A 17,008-nucleotide genomic window follows, 5' to 3' on the forward strand; every position below is an offset into this window, starting at 1 on the left:
TGGCCACATCAATCTCTAATGCAGAAGGTGCTCAGTGGGGAAGAACTTCAAATTTCACATATTATAAGGTAGTAATTTCATAAGGCAATGTCCTAATTATACACTCAGGCTTGGTTTTAAGAGTGATCTCTCTCACCATAAAAACAAATCAAACTCCTCTTCCAATGGAACCAGTCCTGAAATAAAAGAAGGTTGCTGAGTTTAAAGAATTACAAGCTCTTGTATCTCACTGGTACAGTGAAGTATTTACTAGTGGAGGGTAATTACTAGGGAATGTACCCAGAGCAAAGAATAATTTATAGTTAAGTCTGTTACTGCTAATTTAGTTAGAATGAGAGACTGCGTCAGGCAAAAAGCCCATTTAATTCGAGGGGGATTTCTGCCTGATGTGGACTGCAGGAATATATGCCAAGAGTATATGCTGTGAATAAGAACTGAAAATGTTGCTCAGCTTCTTGCAGTGCAAGAACATTAAAAGCTCTAAGGCAATCATTTGCAAAGGTGTGCTTAAAAGGCCTCTAAATAGAAACATAGCTATGGTATATTGATCGGACTGATTCTTCCCATTTTCTTTTTCAGTTACCTCAAAGCAAGTTGCAGACTACAGCTTCACCAGCTCTGAAACAAGTCCATCGGTAGCTCTGAAGAAAGTTTATATTCAATGGGATATTGCAGCTTGCTTTGTTCAATGGATGGCCATGAAGTTAAGAAGTTAAAAGGTTGTGATGGCTTCAGACAAGATATAGTCTCTTAATATACAGACATAAGAACATGCAGAGGTAAGGCTGAAAGCCCAAGCCCAAATCCGTTCCTGGTGGTGTCAAGGCAGAGTGCTCTCAATACTTCCTTTAGAAGAACTAGGTAAGTATTATGTGGATATTTCACCGATCAAACTGATTAACAATAGTCAATCTAAATTCCTAAGTAGCAGTTAAGTTATGACATGTATAAAATAACTGGAAGAGAATATAGTAGGTTTTAGTCATAGTAATGAACGTAATTGAGGGGTCAAGTCACTACTGAACCAAGCTGCTGTGATCTGACAGTTGCTTAAGCAGAATGGATGGTCTGAGTACGGCAGAGAGTAGCCCAGCGCCCGCACTACAGAAAGTCCCATTGTAATGGGTAGCTTTGCTGACAGTGTCTGCAGGGAGGCAAGTCCTTGCAGCTGGAGTCCTACAGGTACCGAACTTCTCTTCCACTCTGAACATGGATGTCCAGGTCATACTCTCCGGAGAAACAAAAATAAACTAACTTTGCTGCATCTTAGAGATCTTCCTTTCAAATATATTCTAATTCAGTTTGGAAAAGCTTGACCTAATACTTCTGGTTTTGTGGTTTTAAATTATTTCTATTTCTAGATTCATTATATGACTTCCTCAATAAGCAAGAAATGTATTATTTCATGTACTTTTAGGGACTGAGCTTTGTATATTTCAACTTTTAACTCTACAACCTCTTTCACACCAGTAAAAAGTGTTGTAGTGTAGTCCCGTCTATGTTTGTTCAAGCACCAATTAGAAATGCATTATGCATGCACATACTGACAAACATCCCACAAATACAGAAGATAGGTAAATAATGTTTATGTACTTCTCCTATTCACTAACTTTTCTGGCAGCACATGCCAGAATCATCAATCCACCACCATCAAATGAGTCAACCTGTCATGGATACATTCCTCTTGTCTATCATGCAAAACGGAGATACCCTCCATGCCAAAGATGCAAAGCACCTGGACCTCCAACAATACCTGCTTTACTGAGAGAGAGCAACAGCTTATCTAAAGATATCGCAAAGAGGATTTACACCAGTGAAAAGGAAGTTTAGTTTCTCCTTGGTATATGCTACTTGTCTCAAAAGTGTCACAGATAGTGACATTTAAAATCATGATGTTCCTGTATACCAAAAAAGGTCATACATTGAGATTTAGCATGATTTCAGGAAGGGAACACCATCAAACCCTGTATAATAAGAGTACAACACCCAGATTTGCCAATAGAGACATTAAAAAATAGATTCAACAGCAATTACAATATTCTTGTCCCAAATGGTGGCTAAAACTTTATCCCATCCTATACTGGCATGTATTGTGTGTAGGCCCTACATTTCAATAAAAGGTAGCAAATGCTTTTAACAGCACAGTGGAGAGTTTTTATGAGATATGCAATCTACAATAAACATTTCTTGACTAAATGTGCTATTCCAATTAATATGACCTTTATTGAAATGATAAAAGATACTGAAGTTTAACTTAAATTTTAAGAAAACTACCAAGTAGTAATAGCAGTAAGGTATTTTATGTAAAAAAATTTCATTTATACGTATGTTTATATTTATATTTTAGATTTATATTTATATTTCAATAGTACTGGTGTAAAAATCCTCCATACATGTGGCAGGGATGGAGGACCTTTTTGTGGTCCCAGCACAAACCCATCCAAATCTGCCCAGGCTGTCGCTCTCCCAACAGCAGCAGCCACCCGGGCTCAGCCGAGCGCTGCGGCAGGCTGTGGAGCCCGCAACTCTGCCACACGCGCCTGCCTGCCTGCCACAAAACACACGCTGCCCCAAAAGCACAGCTCCTAATGCCTGCGGTCCTGCCCCAGCCTGTCTTTATGGCCCGGGCACGCACCATGCCCTCATGTGAAGCTGATGGTCTACGCAGCAGGGGTATATGAACAGAGGCATAGGGGAGGGCTCCTGTATTACTGATTTTCTGAGTACTGCCAGCCCATAGCATCACGTTGCCTTCGTTCCATAATCTGGAAGGCATAAAGTCACCATGGCAGGAGACCCGAGGAAGTGTTATGATTAAACTGGTGATATAGGTTCTGCCAAAGAGCTCCTATGGACGCTTGGGAAAACACTGAGCAAACATCCCATCCATACTCCCATTTCCCAAGCTCCTGATCAGCAGCAATGCTGAACGTACACCTGCAAATGGAGCGCTGGGAGATCTGATATTAAATGCTAAGGAACGCCACAAGCCCTTAAGAAAAAAGATATCTATATTTCAGCTCAGACATTCAAAATAAATAGAAATATTTTAAGAATTTAAGAATTCCTTATTAAGGACATATGCCTTCATTTTTCACCCTTGCCATATGATAACAATATTCATTTTCCTCACATGGTGCTGTGAAAAAGCCTGCGAAAGTTGTGACGCACTGAGCCATCACAGTTATTTTCTCTTCCTTGTGTTACGGTAGCATCTAGAAGTCCCAGGTCAGTATACAGGTATGCTGGAGGCTGTGCTCAGAGAGAACAGAAAAGATGTTTCTTGCCTTGGAGAGTCACATTTAAACATAAAAATAACTCCAATAAGTGGGTATGGATGGTTGACAAGGAAGTAGGAGGAAACAAAGAGACAGCATCAGTCAACACACGAGCCAGAGGCTGTAACACATCAATAACCTACTTTTTTTTTTTTTTTCAGGCATTATGGCAGAGGAGATTTTAAGAAGGGATTTAAAAGGAGAAAATGAGGTTAAGTGTGTTGATGTCTGCCCACAGGTCATCCTTAACTTCAGCAGTAGCAACAAATTAAGCCCACAAATGCCAGTTTGAATACACGGCAGGTCAGTGATGAAGCTGGTATTGCTGGTGAACCGGAGGGATGTGTGGATGGATGGGCCAGAAGGGCTTTGGATATGGAATCAGGCTGCTTCTTACTACCATTATTACAAGAGAGATAGATGAGTATTACAGAAATGCTCACAAGAAAACAAATTTCTTTTTACAGCAAGTTTGAACAAGATAAAAGCTACACAAGCTGTATGTGGACCATGCTTGACAGTGGACTGAGGGGTGGCATTGCTTCATGACCACAGGCATTCCTAGGGCTGGCTCCTAAACAGCTCTCAGTCCACAGACATCTCTGAAGGAAGAAGCATGCCTTATTCAACATCCTTCACAGTTGATTTTTTAAGCCCAGGACATCATTAGCTAAGTTGATTGTTTTCATGAGTTACTATCTTCTAATGGCTCCTAAAATATCTGTATGCAACAGTTGGAAACTTCTGTGTTCCACAGCTGATTTGGTCTTTTATAAACTGGTTTACATATGTACTTGCTATTTAATTATGTTAGAAAATATTTCAGATAATATTTTTTCTGTCGTCTCCTTAGCTCAGCCATTTTACAAAGTTAAGAGAGCAGAGGCATCTGGGGTCCATTTGAGCTCAGTAACAAACCTTGATCTTAAAATACATTTGCCTTTCAGTAGATGACAGTGTCAACAGCAGTGCTGCCTTTTATCCAGCTGACGCGAGAGATGGACTAGCATCTGCCAACCTCTTACTAAGCCTCTGAAAATATGTTTGGTGAGGCAAGGTGTTTCACCAAAGACATGCTGACATTAGGTAAATTATTGTTTAGGGAAAAAAAGGTAAAAACAGAAAAAGGCAACACATGTTTTCTCCCCATACACAACCTTTTTAATGGTGGTTTCCAAACCAACCACTTTTCATCAAAAGTTCCAGCAAAGCATCAGAAGAAAGCAATTTTAGGAACACAACAGCATCACAAAATTAAGGAAACTCTTTTTGCTGTACTGTATTTAGATAAACCTTAACAACGAAATGCCTGTTAAAAATATGGCTTACCTTTCATTTTTTTGCTTAGTGCTCTTCACTATGTCCTTTAAAAGCTAGTAAGAATCAACACCCAAAGAAAAGCCAGTAGGTAACATACTAGCTTGCTAATGTACAACTGTCCTAAATAACTGTAGGTTGGAAGAGCACGCTGAGTCCCAGCATCCCGATAACAAGAACACTGTGTCCCATCCAGCCCCATCAGTCGTCCGTAGCAAGCGACCCCACAGAGCAGTGCCTGGCTCAGGGAGAGCAGCACTGCTTTCCAGGCTCCACCGGCTACAGGGATGACACCTCCACTGATTCGAACGGGGATGCTGCGCTCACATGAGGACCCAGCTGCTCACAAGTAACTCAATGTGCGCGTCTCAGCCTGAAGCTGAATTCTACCCCACAACTGGGTACCTACACTCCCTTCAGGCTACAGCATCCTATAAGGCTCTTACAAGATGCAACATACAGTACAACAAAATAAGCCTCCGCAGTAAGTTAAATGGACCATGTCCTAAAAGTAGGTACTTCCCTCCCCTGACTAGAGGGAGACCTCGGGTGACCAGCTCTGGTGCAGACATCCTCTGTCTGAGTGTCCTGAAGAGCACTCCAGGCTGGTGAAGCAGAAAATGTGTGCATTCATGTTTTAGTGCTTTATCAGGGGCTGGGTATTCTTCTGCTGTCAAAAGCAAAGAGTAATGTTCCTGACAACAGTAATGACAGAACTAAATTAAGAAAATAGAGCTCAGAGAGGCAGCAAGATGCAGTTGAGCTTTGGATGAACAAACCTTATTAATTGACCAGTTACCAGCTATCTAAATAGATTAAAAGAATTATTATTACAGCTCTAGTTTAACAATTTGGAAAAGTGGCATTTAAAGTCACTACTTAACATTCAGACATCCTTAACTCTATGCAGGAAATTTGTCATTTAAAACCTACTTGTAAATACATGGTAACTCTTGCGAGTTAACGGCAGCATTCAAAAGTATTGGCAAGAGCAAATCAAAATGCATCCATTTTTGAGAAATGAGGTATTTTCATAACTTCATGTTCTCATCAGACAGTAACCATAAAAAATGTCCCCATTGCAACATGTACAATAGCTCAGAAAAACATCATTTTTGGTACACTTTCTTCAGATCAAGTCAAATGAAATTAGATTTTCAAAGCCATGAAAGACAGTCATCTGAAAACACTGTAGTGCTTCCCCAATGCCATCTTCATATGTCAGAATACTAAATGTGAAAGTTCATACATTTGATTTCCTAGAAGATACCAGTGAGGTATCACATTTTCCCCTTCTTTTTAAAGACCACTTCCTGGGAAAAAAATATAAATGTGTGCATGCTTCAGGCACTCTTAGTTATTCTGGATGGACACAGATTATGCTGTCCCAGTTGAGTGATTTAAAATTGCATTTATTGTGATGTTTCATGATTGAGGAGGTCAAAGCCTTCCCTGGAGAAAACAGCTATAAGGTGTTCTGCAGACCAATTTAAGGAATATGAGTTAAGTTCTTAGCTTCACGAGGTTAATGTGTGCCTTGGTTTCACCGTAAATAACATGACCTTCTTATTAACCAAGAGAAAGACGATAACTTTCATGTCTATAGAGTAGAAATGTATTCTTTTCTTACATCTCCCCTCCCCCCTCAAAATACACAAAGCGAATTTTGAAAATCCCAACCCTATATATCAAAGAACATTCAGGTTCAAAGTCAAGTACTAGAAAGTCAAGAAATGCCAGAACAAATTTAGTTCAGCTCCCTTGTTTATACATTAAAATGAAATATTTAATTACATGATGACGTGCTCCTTTTTTCGACTGCGTTATCTGTGTTTTAAATAACAAGAAACAAATTCCATAGTCGCCTGATTTGACAAGATATTCAGATGTCTATTTCACTTCAAATATAATACTTCAATAATTAAAGTTACTTATCTTGCTGAGAGACATATAAGGTCAGATAAAATTTTTCCTAAGAATGTAAGAATACCTGTGAGTTTACTTATATTTTTTTTTTCAGTAGGCAAAACATTTTTGGAAATAAAATATATCTTCAACCAGCAAATACTGCTTGACAGTATGCTGTGATCTAATTTTGAATGAACAAAACTAGAACAAATCTCCTTTTGCCTAATTTTTTTCAAACAGGTCTATCACAATGACTGGCTTATCAAAATATTTCAACTCACATTCTAAAAATACCAGCTATTTATTATTTTAATCTGCTGTACAGACATCAGTCTAACACTCAATTAGAGTAAGTGGTTATGAATCACGCACGCTTTAGGAGTATCTGGCTCTCTGAACAACGTTCGCGTTTTAAATCTTTATTGATAAAAATATCTTACTTCCCACAGAAATCTACATACAAATGTGCAAATTAGGGCTAGAGTAGTGAGACAGCTTTATGGCTGAGAGGTGTCTGGGCTTGGCTAGTTGCTGCCTTTGCCTACTTCCACCTTGGCTCGGATAATTGGAATAAAGATGAATGAAAATTTAGGCCTGCAGTTTTAATAGTAACTATTTGTTATTTAAATTTCCTTTTCCACACTGAACGATTGCATGAACATGTGCTCAGAATTAAAAGGCTGCTCTTTAGCATCAGCACATTGATTTCTTGGGGTCCTTGCAAAGCTTTTCACATTGTTTCTGGAGTACAGCTCTACACCCTTCTAACTGCCTGTCAGACATCATTTCTGCTTTATGAATAAATAATATGATGCCCAGGAGAAATGTTAGGCTAAGACAAAAAAATCAATATGTGTCTAGCACGTGTTAGGCATTTGTTCAGCTGAAGTCTGTCTCAAATATGTAGAGTAATTTTAATAACAAAACAAATGCTTTCTAAACTGAGCTTAAAGGGGGGTTATTAAGAAGGCACTACCACTATGCCACTGCATATCCTCTCTGAAGAACAGTAATATTGTCCTCTTAAAATGTGAATAGATATTCTGACTGCAAAGTGTCTGGCGAATACTTATCTACAAATTTCAAATAGTCATATTACAGAGATTCAGTAGCAAGTGCTTTTTTACTCTCTTCCTCTTGGAGTAGTTTTGGTGCATATCTGCATAATAAAGCTGTTATTACAACTGACTTATTTTTTATTTTAAAAACACCTTCTTCCAAAATTGCCTTATTATTTTTTTGCAGAGGGCCTGGGATCAAAACTGAAACAAAAGCACGGTCAATTAATCATTCATGCAGATCCATAATCGCCTTAGTCATTCCTGCAACGTTAGCCTATTTTCGCAGTGAGCGCAGTTTGTTGGTCTGACACCGCCACTGTAGCCTCACAGATGTAAACCCGCTGCAGCAATATTTGAATCGCTCCATTTCTACAGGACGGCTCTACATAAAATGACCTTAACTCCTGTCGCGAGGCGGTTCTTTAATTCCTTTACATTACATCCGAGAAGGGTGGGTTTTGTTGAACGCACCATATAGTGGGGAGCATCAGTAGGAATCACCACACGCTTGTTTTCCTGCACCTTATTGAAGGTGGACCTGCACAAGCTTGACTCCTGCACCACTCTCCTTCCACCTCTGTGTCCTCCAGCACCAGGAAAGCTTGGGCTGTGCCAGGCGGCAGCGCTCAGCCCCTGCCGACAGCGCGTCACCTCCCTTCCCGGCTCACCCAGGGCCAGCGGGGCCGAAGCCTCACAGATCCTCACCTCCTCAAAAACGCCTGCTTCCCACCGTGTTCCTCGCAAACACCGACCTCATGCTGGAAACCCGTAAGGAGGTGGCTGGGTTATTTCAGGACACGGGGCAAGCTGACAGTGCTCATTGCCAGCAAGCCTCACAACAGCCCTGGGCATCCAGGCTCAGCAGCACGGCCACGCAAACAACAAAGGAGGAAGAAAACGAAGAGGTAAAGGCAAGATGGCAAGTTGTAGTCAGACCCACGGATGACCTGTGAGATCACTGACTCCAAGACACCAACATCCAGCCCAGGGACATTACTCTCAGAGGGGTTTCCCCCCCCCCCCCCCGCTGTTATGCAGACCTTTTAGTGCAGATCCTCCCCTTGGGAGCATGCTGACAAGGCAGCTCCTCCTGTTACGTTCAGTGTAATGAAAAGCACAAACTTCATGTATTTATGACCCTTTCAGATTGAGGAGCCGCAACTGAGTGTCCTTGCCCAGGGGTGCTTACTCCTGCAGAAGAGCCGGCCATCTGGAAGGGCAATCTAAAGAAAGCAGAGGGAAAACCTGACATCTCAGGGAAGGAAACCTGCAGACATGCAGAAGCTACCACTGACGGCGGTGGAGGTAAGAGGTGTCTTAAGGCTCACACTAGCCAACATGGTGGAGCCTATTAGCATCAACAGAGATAGAAAATGCTTTTACCAGCTCAAACAACGTAAAGTGCTAAAGACAAAGAGAGGGGGCTTTCCAGAAAAAAAGAAACAAAAAATCCTATCCAACAAAAAAACCCACAAACAAACAAACAAAACCCCAAAACCCAACTTAAGCAAAAAGGAGAAGGCTCAGGGTGAAGCTTGTATGGTTTTTATTCACGCTGAATATATACAAACCCCAACCCCTGGGTGCGGCGGTGGACCATTTGCATGTGAACATTATTGGGGAAACAGGCAGGATGGAAACTGAAAGCAGAGCAGCTATTCCTGAATTACTTCCAGCACAGGCAAGCTGTAAATTTTAAGCACCAAACCACGTGTCCCGTGCACTGAAGCAGCTCCGAGAGAAGCTCCTCTTCACCCCTTCTCATTGCCTTTCTGGCGGCGCGCATGGCCAAGCTCCTGATGGAGCTCCCTCAGTCTTGATGAGCGCTCAGATGTCAGCAAGCCTGACATCTCCTACCAGCACCTGGCGCACCAGCTCACAACCTTTCCTTCAGCCACATGCCTTGTGCCTCTGCCAAGCCAACGCCAGGCCAGACAACCCAGAGCAGAGACACAGGGAACATGGCAGACCACTGCGAAGCCCAGACACGACCACCACACGTGTCAAACCAGGCCTGCGTATCCTGCGCAAGACATAGGTTTGCAGGGGAGGCCTGCAAACACCTCAGCTGTCCTGCCACAGAGACCTACCCAAGAGACCCCTGCCCTGCTCTTCACACCTCACACGTCCACCCCCCCACAACACCTATTGCAGGAAACCGCCGTTCCTCCACTTCTAACAAAATGACTGCACAACACGTATTTCTGCCAACCCTCGGGTGACAGGACCACTTCACCCTGGACAGTTCCCCAACAACGACTTGATATACACTTTCTTAATGCTTTTTCTGCTATTCAAATGAATAATTATGCTTCCTAAAACTGACACTGGCTGTAACCTCTCGACCTTGGTGTGGCAGAGCCATACCAACCTTGGGGGAGGAACCCCTCAGTGAAATACCCAGACCCTTGTACGCATGCAGCACCTGGAGATGTGGTTCCACACTGAAGGACCCTCCGCAGCCTGACTGGCTGAAAGAAATCCTCAGTCCACCCAACTCCTTTTTCACTGACCACACTTGCCTCCATCTGAAGGTACTTCTTTCAGCCACTCTCTAAACCATAGCTGTAAGGTGATCCATGGGTGGGTTGTTTGGTTTTTTACACAGTCAAAAATCCCACACTGCCAGGCTAAAGTCTGATACTATTTCTACACCATCAAAGCTGGTTGAAAGGATCCTGTCTTCACCTTCCAGCCTTGCTCAAGGCCAAACAACTGTCTCTGGGTTGTACCATAAATGGGATCAGAGAAGTAAATCCAGAATTTTAAAAGACCTTAAACCCCCAATAAAACAATCTTTTTTTTTTTTCAGCTCTAAGATTCCCAACTTTTTTGAACCAGAAGGAAAATTTGCTGGACCTACAGCTGTGCTCAGAGGGCACCGTGTGGCTGCCTTAACACTGATGGAGGATTACATGGCATGATAACCTGTTCACAATTTCTGATTTCCTGTGCAAGAGTTCAGGTTACGCAGGTCCTTTAGACATGCAACTGAGTCATCAACACATTTTTATTGCAAACAGAATTTCCAAAATGATGACCTATTCAACAGGGAAGAGAGAGAGAAAAATCCCTGACCTTTCAGAGGTGTTTCATTTCCAGATCTGAGTATCTTTTACAGAGAATGAGAGTTCAGAACTAAAACGCTTCATCTTTGACAGATTTAAAGACAACTATCACAGTCCTTTGGCTTCCACAAGGTAAGACTCCAGAAGTATGTGTGATATCAAATTGATTTTACATTAATTCTACCTTTAAGGTGTCTGGTCAAGCTCGTTGATTTCTATGTTCATTTGAAAGATAAATATTACCAAGAAGCAATGTTTCCATCAGTCATGTCAGTTATATTTATGCACTTCTCATGGGCTCAAGATTTGGGATTGAAGCATGTCTGTACTCTGTACAGATAACAGAAAGAGACTGAGCGAGGGACTCGGAGTATATTCACACAAACTCGTACAACCAGTCACTGTAGCTTAGGAGGTACCTGGTCAGACAAATTGTGGTAACCGAGTATGTTACCAGAGGTGTGCTCACAGCTTCTGCAAAAGCAAAGTTAAACCAGTAAGCTTGTCTGAGCGAACCAACTTTCCTTTAGGAAAAGCTAGGAACATGCACCATGTCAGTTAGTTAGTGCAATGTGGTTACCTTCAAGGTTCTTCGCTTATCATCTTACCAACATGTTGTAAGTAAAGACCACCTGCTTGGTATGCATTAGCAAAGCACTGATTCCACAGAGTTTCAAGGCTATCATTGCGCTAAGGAAGGGACTTGAAATCTTCCCAGTATTTCTCAACTCAGCCACAAATTGAGTACATTACATACAATGCAATCCAGTCCAGTACCATCTCATTACTTATTAGAAACAGCCACCCAGCAAGGGCCAGGATACTTGGAATAAAAACTAACTGCAGTGTTTGAAAATTCACCATCTGCCAGGTGTTGGGAGATGTTAATTATTTAAGTGGCAACCCAATATAAATTTGATGTTGCTCAAATCTCATCAGACCTCCAGTAAATGAATGCAAGCAGCACCAGTCTACATACTGAAGACTGGATCTCATTGGTCTCCATGCAAAGGTACCAGATATGCCTTGCAGACTGCATGCCCAGACTAACTTCCTAACCACAGTATTCTTTTCCATAACCTCCGCAGTGGGATAGCTTTGTAACTTAAATATGAAATATGAACTCCCAGCTGTCTATTTTGTTATTTAGTTTCTGTCCATACCAATGAAGACCTCATTTGCTATGCTTTCAAAACAGGCTTTGGAACAAGCAAATGCGACGTATAGATCTGTGGCATCTACAGCAATTGCAACAGCATAACCAGCTTTTAAGAACTTGGCAAAGTGAGCAAAGATGGCAATTTCCAATGAGGCAGTCAATGCTCTGCTTGACCAAAACAGATCCACTGACCAAAACTGCTATCATCCAGGGCAGGAAAGCCTGTGCCAGCACTGCAGAGCATGTGGTGCCTCTCACAGCTCTAGGAAGACAACCAGCTAGAAGACCGGGATGCTGAGGGATAAGGAAAGGCTTTCTGAATAACCATATACTAAACCATATCCAGCTGATTCTACCTTTCAGCTGTGACTGGTACGGCTGCTTTTTAAGGCATGAAAACAACAACTGCATTTTCAAAATGTATCACTTCTTTATTATATACACACACACCCTGGCACCTCACACAGCACATCATGGATCACGAAGCTGTAAGCAACAGCTTCTGCAAAAGCTACTTCTAACATTGCTGCTACCCAGTTTAATTGCTTTGCACTGGCACCTTCATAAATTACAGAGGTCTTCACGAAACTGAACTAAAGCCAAGCTGACCACCACAGGAAACAAAAAGCAGTTGCATAAACAATTACCTTGGATTCTCTGTAGAGCCTGATGTTCAAGGGCTGTACAGTATTGACAAACGTTTCCTCCTAGGCAAAAAAAAGAAGTTCACAATTCTGAATTCAATTATGCTCCACTACGAGAATATAACAGACAATATACATTATCTCCTGTTTCTTCAAATTTAAAATCATATCCAGAGAAAAGTACTTTAAAAAAAGGTTTTCTTCCTGTACTTAAAATACTGGAGAGTAACTAATACAGTTTTTAAACTCCTTTTAATTATTTTTGTGTTTACTATTTTCTGACTTTCAAAGATCCAATAAAGAAGTTAGGCTGAGAATTAGGACATTTTTATTCTCTCCCTTGTGATGTTGCCAGTAATGGATGTCATAGACCAAATCAGAATTAAAGGCTCCTATATGTAAAGTTAGGGTAGTTTATACCATTGCAGTGACAGTATCTTCAGAGAGATTTCTGCAACTGCTTGGGTTTTATGAGCAGAAACTCATTGTTACTCAGTAATTGTATTGGTTTGGTATCTAAAGAAAGATCATCCAAGTCAGTGATGAGAGATTTACTAGGAACAGGGAGAGATAAAGAGGTTGCAAACTTTCCATTAGCACCAGCCTTGCAACACATACTTTTAGTTACAGGATAATGGAGCAGCCATGTGGTTGCAATCAATCCTGCAATGCCTACATAATAAAAATGTTGAACTTCTCAGACTGATTTTCTTTCCATTGTCTAAATGAAAAATTAAACTAACAACTTGGTTTGTAAATTGACTTAGCTAGAAGAAAATACCTTCCTTTCCCTGGATGTTTATTTCAGATTTAAAGGGTCATACACTGTTTACTTTGTAGGGAACTGGCTTGCTACAGTATTGTAAGACTAGTTTAAACCAAAGTTAGAACATATCTACAGCAAGTGGTTGCAAGAACTTATTTAAAGGACTTTCCAAATTAATTTAGTTAAAATTACTGTCCAACTTTTCAAATAAATTAGGCTGTATAGTGCTAACCAGTAAGATTAGGAAATCTAATTACTGCCAAAGCAAGCAGAAATAGATATAAAATAGACTATTTCTGGAGGAATATGCCATTTCTTCTACACCATTAATTTTCAGAAGAGACTCAAGTCTCTAAAGCAGCTTAAGAAATCAGGGATACTGTCAGGCTATCTGCTTGTTCAGACCACAGGAGGATACACTGATTCAATTACTTTTTTGATGTAAACCCAAATAAAATCTGTATAACCGTGTATTACAACTCTAACTTTTTGCACAAGGACAGAAATAGTTTCTTTTTTTGTAAGCATTAACCAGTTGCTTTGCTCATTCGGCTCTCCCCCCCCTCCTTCCCCCTTACTAGTGTAGTCTACTAAAAATAAAGCAGTGCAAGCTCCTGGAGAACTGTTGCTTAGCTACATTCTCAATTATCACAATGCTGGCCTTACTCATTCAGTGTCAAGGTCAAAGCAATTGTTTCTTTACTTTAATGATGAAGTATCCTGTTTATAAAAATCTTATCTGTTTCCTACTTGGTAAAATATTGCACATTTCAGTCAATCATTGCTGGCTAGTCCTCCAGAGAGACAAAGTGTGAGAACATAACCGGTAGTGTTAATTTTTGCCCTTAACGGAGAGCTTTTTTCCCAACTCCACCCAAAATCCCAACTGCCTCACACTGACACACAGGCAACCAATTATACCAACATTTCTTTCCTCCTTTGCTGTAGCCAGGCAAGTATGGCAGAAATGCAGTAGTTGTATATTTATTCTTATTATTCCCCCATCCCATGACAAGCATAAGTAAAGTGGTAACTTTAAATTAGCGTGCACCTCTAAGTCAGTGTTGTGGGAAAGTTAAAGCAGAGAAGGAATTTCCCCATCAGTTTTAAACACGAGAAGTTTTTGGTTCCTCTTTGCCTTTGAGGGCAGGTGTTCAACTGCAAAGACTGCGATTCTCCCCAGGCTAGTCCGGGCTGCTGAATATTTCATAGCCCTTGAGAAACGCAGCTGTAATCAACTTGCAAATAATGAAATGGGCAGTGATAATAGAGAGGAGGTAAAGTGCGCCATTAGAAAGCATCAGTGCTTTGGCTGCTGCTGCAGTCTTGCTGTAACAATTTATCAGGTTATTTGATAAAATAATAATGCTATCATCAACTATGAAATCAAAATGAATGCTATGCCAAAAAAATCAGAAAGTGTCTCAGGTGGCCAATGTGAATAGCAAAGAGAAAAAACCAGAAAGACTGCCAAAGGAATCACATTCAAGACCGAAACTCCATTAAATGTATTAATCACATGCCAATTATGCACAGCCATGTTAGGGTATTAATAGAAAAATAAGTTTACAAAAGTTACTTAAGGCAGGAAAAGTTTGATAAATATTAAAATAAAACAAAGAAAATATTTAAGAAGCAGTAAACATGCTCATCTTAATCAAAGCTTGTAGAGTAACCCAGCTGCTGTCCTATGTTCTTTGTAACAGGATCTTGAGGTTTGACATTTGGAACCTCAGATGTTTACAGTGTCCCCTCTGTATTGTTTAGCGCTGGCAAGCACCAAAAGACAGCAAAAGACCAACAGTGAGATTACCACAATGGCATTTCCTGAAGATATGACATGAGCTATGATTAAGAACTTCATGTTGAAAACCAGGATTGAGCAAGAGGTGAAATGAAACAGGCAGTGATCGGGCAGATAGCAAGATGCACCTGTGAATTATGCAGGGAAGCTCCACAGAAAGTAATTCTGCATCTCACTTCAGAAAACACCCAAAACCTGACTGTTCCTGATCTGCCCCACGTTTCTGAGGAACAAAGCACTGACTGCTTGTACAAACATAAGTTAATGTCACAGATGAGGCTGCAGTAGTTATGTGGTAAAAAAGGGGCAAGTTCATACATAACAACCCACATGGATGGACAGTGAGACTTGAGTATTTCCTATCAACAGAGATGACCTCTACACATCTTTATGAATTTGCACTGAGATGCGACTCAGATCACTAACTCTCTACCCTGATCTGCAATGATATGCATGGATAAGTTAGGAAAGGCACAGTCTGCATGTGGGAAACTGCCACCTCAGATGACTTACTCCTAACCTCCTCCACAGAGCAGTGACTGAGGCAAACATACTCTCACAGGCATGGCTTTTGTTAACCTTGTGGTCTGCTGTGTATCATTAGCACAGGTGAATTCCACTGCACAGCCAGTGTCCAGACTGTAAAATATTAGAATAGAATAGACTATTTCAGTTGGAAGTGACCTACAACAATCATCTGAGCAAGGACTGACATTCACAGCTGCCTTTTGACAGATAAACAGAGGTAACACGCCAAAGTGGTAGGCAATTCACAGAAGGCTGATGTTGGCTCCTGTCGTGGTTTAACCCCAGGCAGCAACTAAACACCACGCAGCCGCTCACTCACTCCCCCCCCACCCAGTGGGATGGGGGAGAAAATCGGGAAAAGAAGCAAAACCCGTGGGTTGAGATAAGAACGGTTTAAAAGAACAGAAAAGAAGAAACTAATAATGATAATGATAACACTAATAAAATGACAACAGTAATAATGAAAGGATTGGAATGTACAAATGATGCGCAGTGCAATTGCTCACCACCCGCCGACCGACACCCAGCCAGTCCCCGGAGCAGTGAATCCCTGCCCCCACTTCCCCGTTCCTATACTAGATGTGACATCACATGGTATGGAATACACTGTTGGCCAGTTTGGGTCAGCTGCCCTGGCTGTGTCCTGTGCCAACTTCTTGTGCCCCTCCAGCTTTCTCACTGGCTGGGCATGAGAAGCTGAAAAATCCTTGACTTTAGTCTAAACACTACTGAGCAACAACTGAAAACATCAGTGTTATCAACATTCTTCGCATAGTGAACTCAAAACATAGCACTGTACCAGCTACTAGGAAGACAGTTAACTCTATCCCAGCTGAAACCAGGACAGCTCCATTAGTTAACTCCTGATACTCACAAGAATAAGCTGAATGTTATTCTTAGAAATTAAAGGAAGGTCTGGATGCAGGACTGCTGGTAGGTTCACATGCAACACTGCATGTTGCAAAGAGAAGTCTTGACAGAAGTGTGAGGTTGCTCAATGGGATACTGCAAACACATGTGCTAGCAGAAAGCCAACAGCAGTGGGAAATAAAAATTGCTACACTGTTTGAGAAAGAACCTCTACATTCAGGAAGGACTTCAATTAATGTCAGCTTAATCATCTCTTACATGTTTCAAAAAGTAGTTCATAGAAACTCCAAGAATCCAAGCAGATTGTAAAAGAAATACTAATGAAGTTGATAAACATATCCTCTTCCTTCAGTCTCTTTGTACTTGCTATGTTCTCTACACGGATACTCTGTATTTTCATTTCTTTCCTCACCAGCAACAGATACAGAAGGTTTAGTATTGCCAAAGAAAATCTGGTGTACACATGTTCAGTGCAGCAGGGGGAAACGAGCTCTCTCTAACATCCCAGAAACATCACCTGTCACTCTGAAAGAAAGTGGTGTCTCAGGGTGATACTGCACTGGAGTAATGCCCATGCTTTGATAATCAAAGGACTCCTCCTAGTG

The 17,008-nt window shown here is 41.2% G+C and overlaps 1 protein-coding gene across 2 annotated transcripts in view; it reads right to left on the reverse strand.

Annotated features, from left to right (window-relative positions):
- Positions 1 to 17,008, reverse strand: part of PAG1 (phosphoprotein membrane anchor with glycosphingolipid microdomains 1) — a 115,263-nt gene that overhangs the window by 75,285 nt on the left and 22,970 nt on the right. The window contains exon 2 of one of the 2 annotated variants that reach the window (XM_052787767.1): positions 12,439 to 12,498. The exons of the other annotated variant lie outside the window; for it this stretch is intronic. The gene's annotated coding sequence lies outside the window, so the exon portion shown is untranslated. The remainder of the gene's footprint in view (positions 1 to 12,438; positions 12,499 to 17,008) is intronic. 2 annotated transcript variants of the gene reach the window in all.

The sequence above is a fragment of the Harpia harpyja genome, chromosome 5 (genome assembly GCF_026419915.1).
Source record: "Harpia harpyja isolate bHarHar1 chromosome 5, bHarHar1 primary haplotype, whole genome shotgun sequence".
NCBI classification, from domain to species: Eukaryota; Metazoa; Chordata; class Aves; order Accipitriformes; family Accipitridae; genus Harpia; species Harpia harpyja.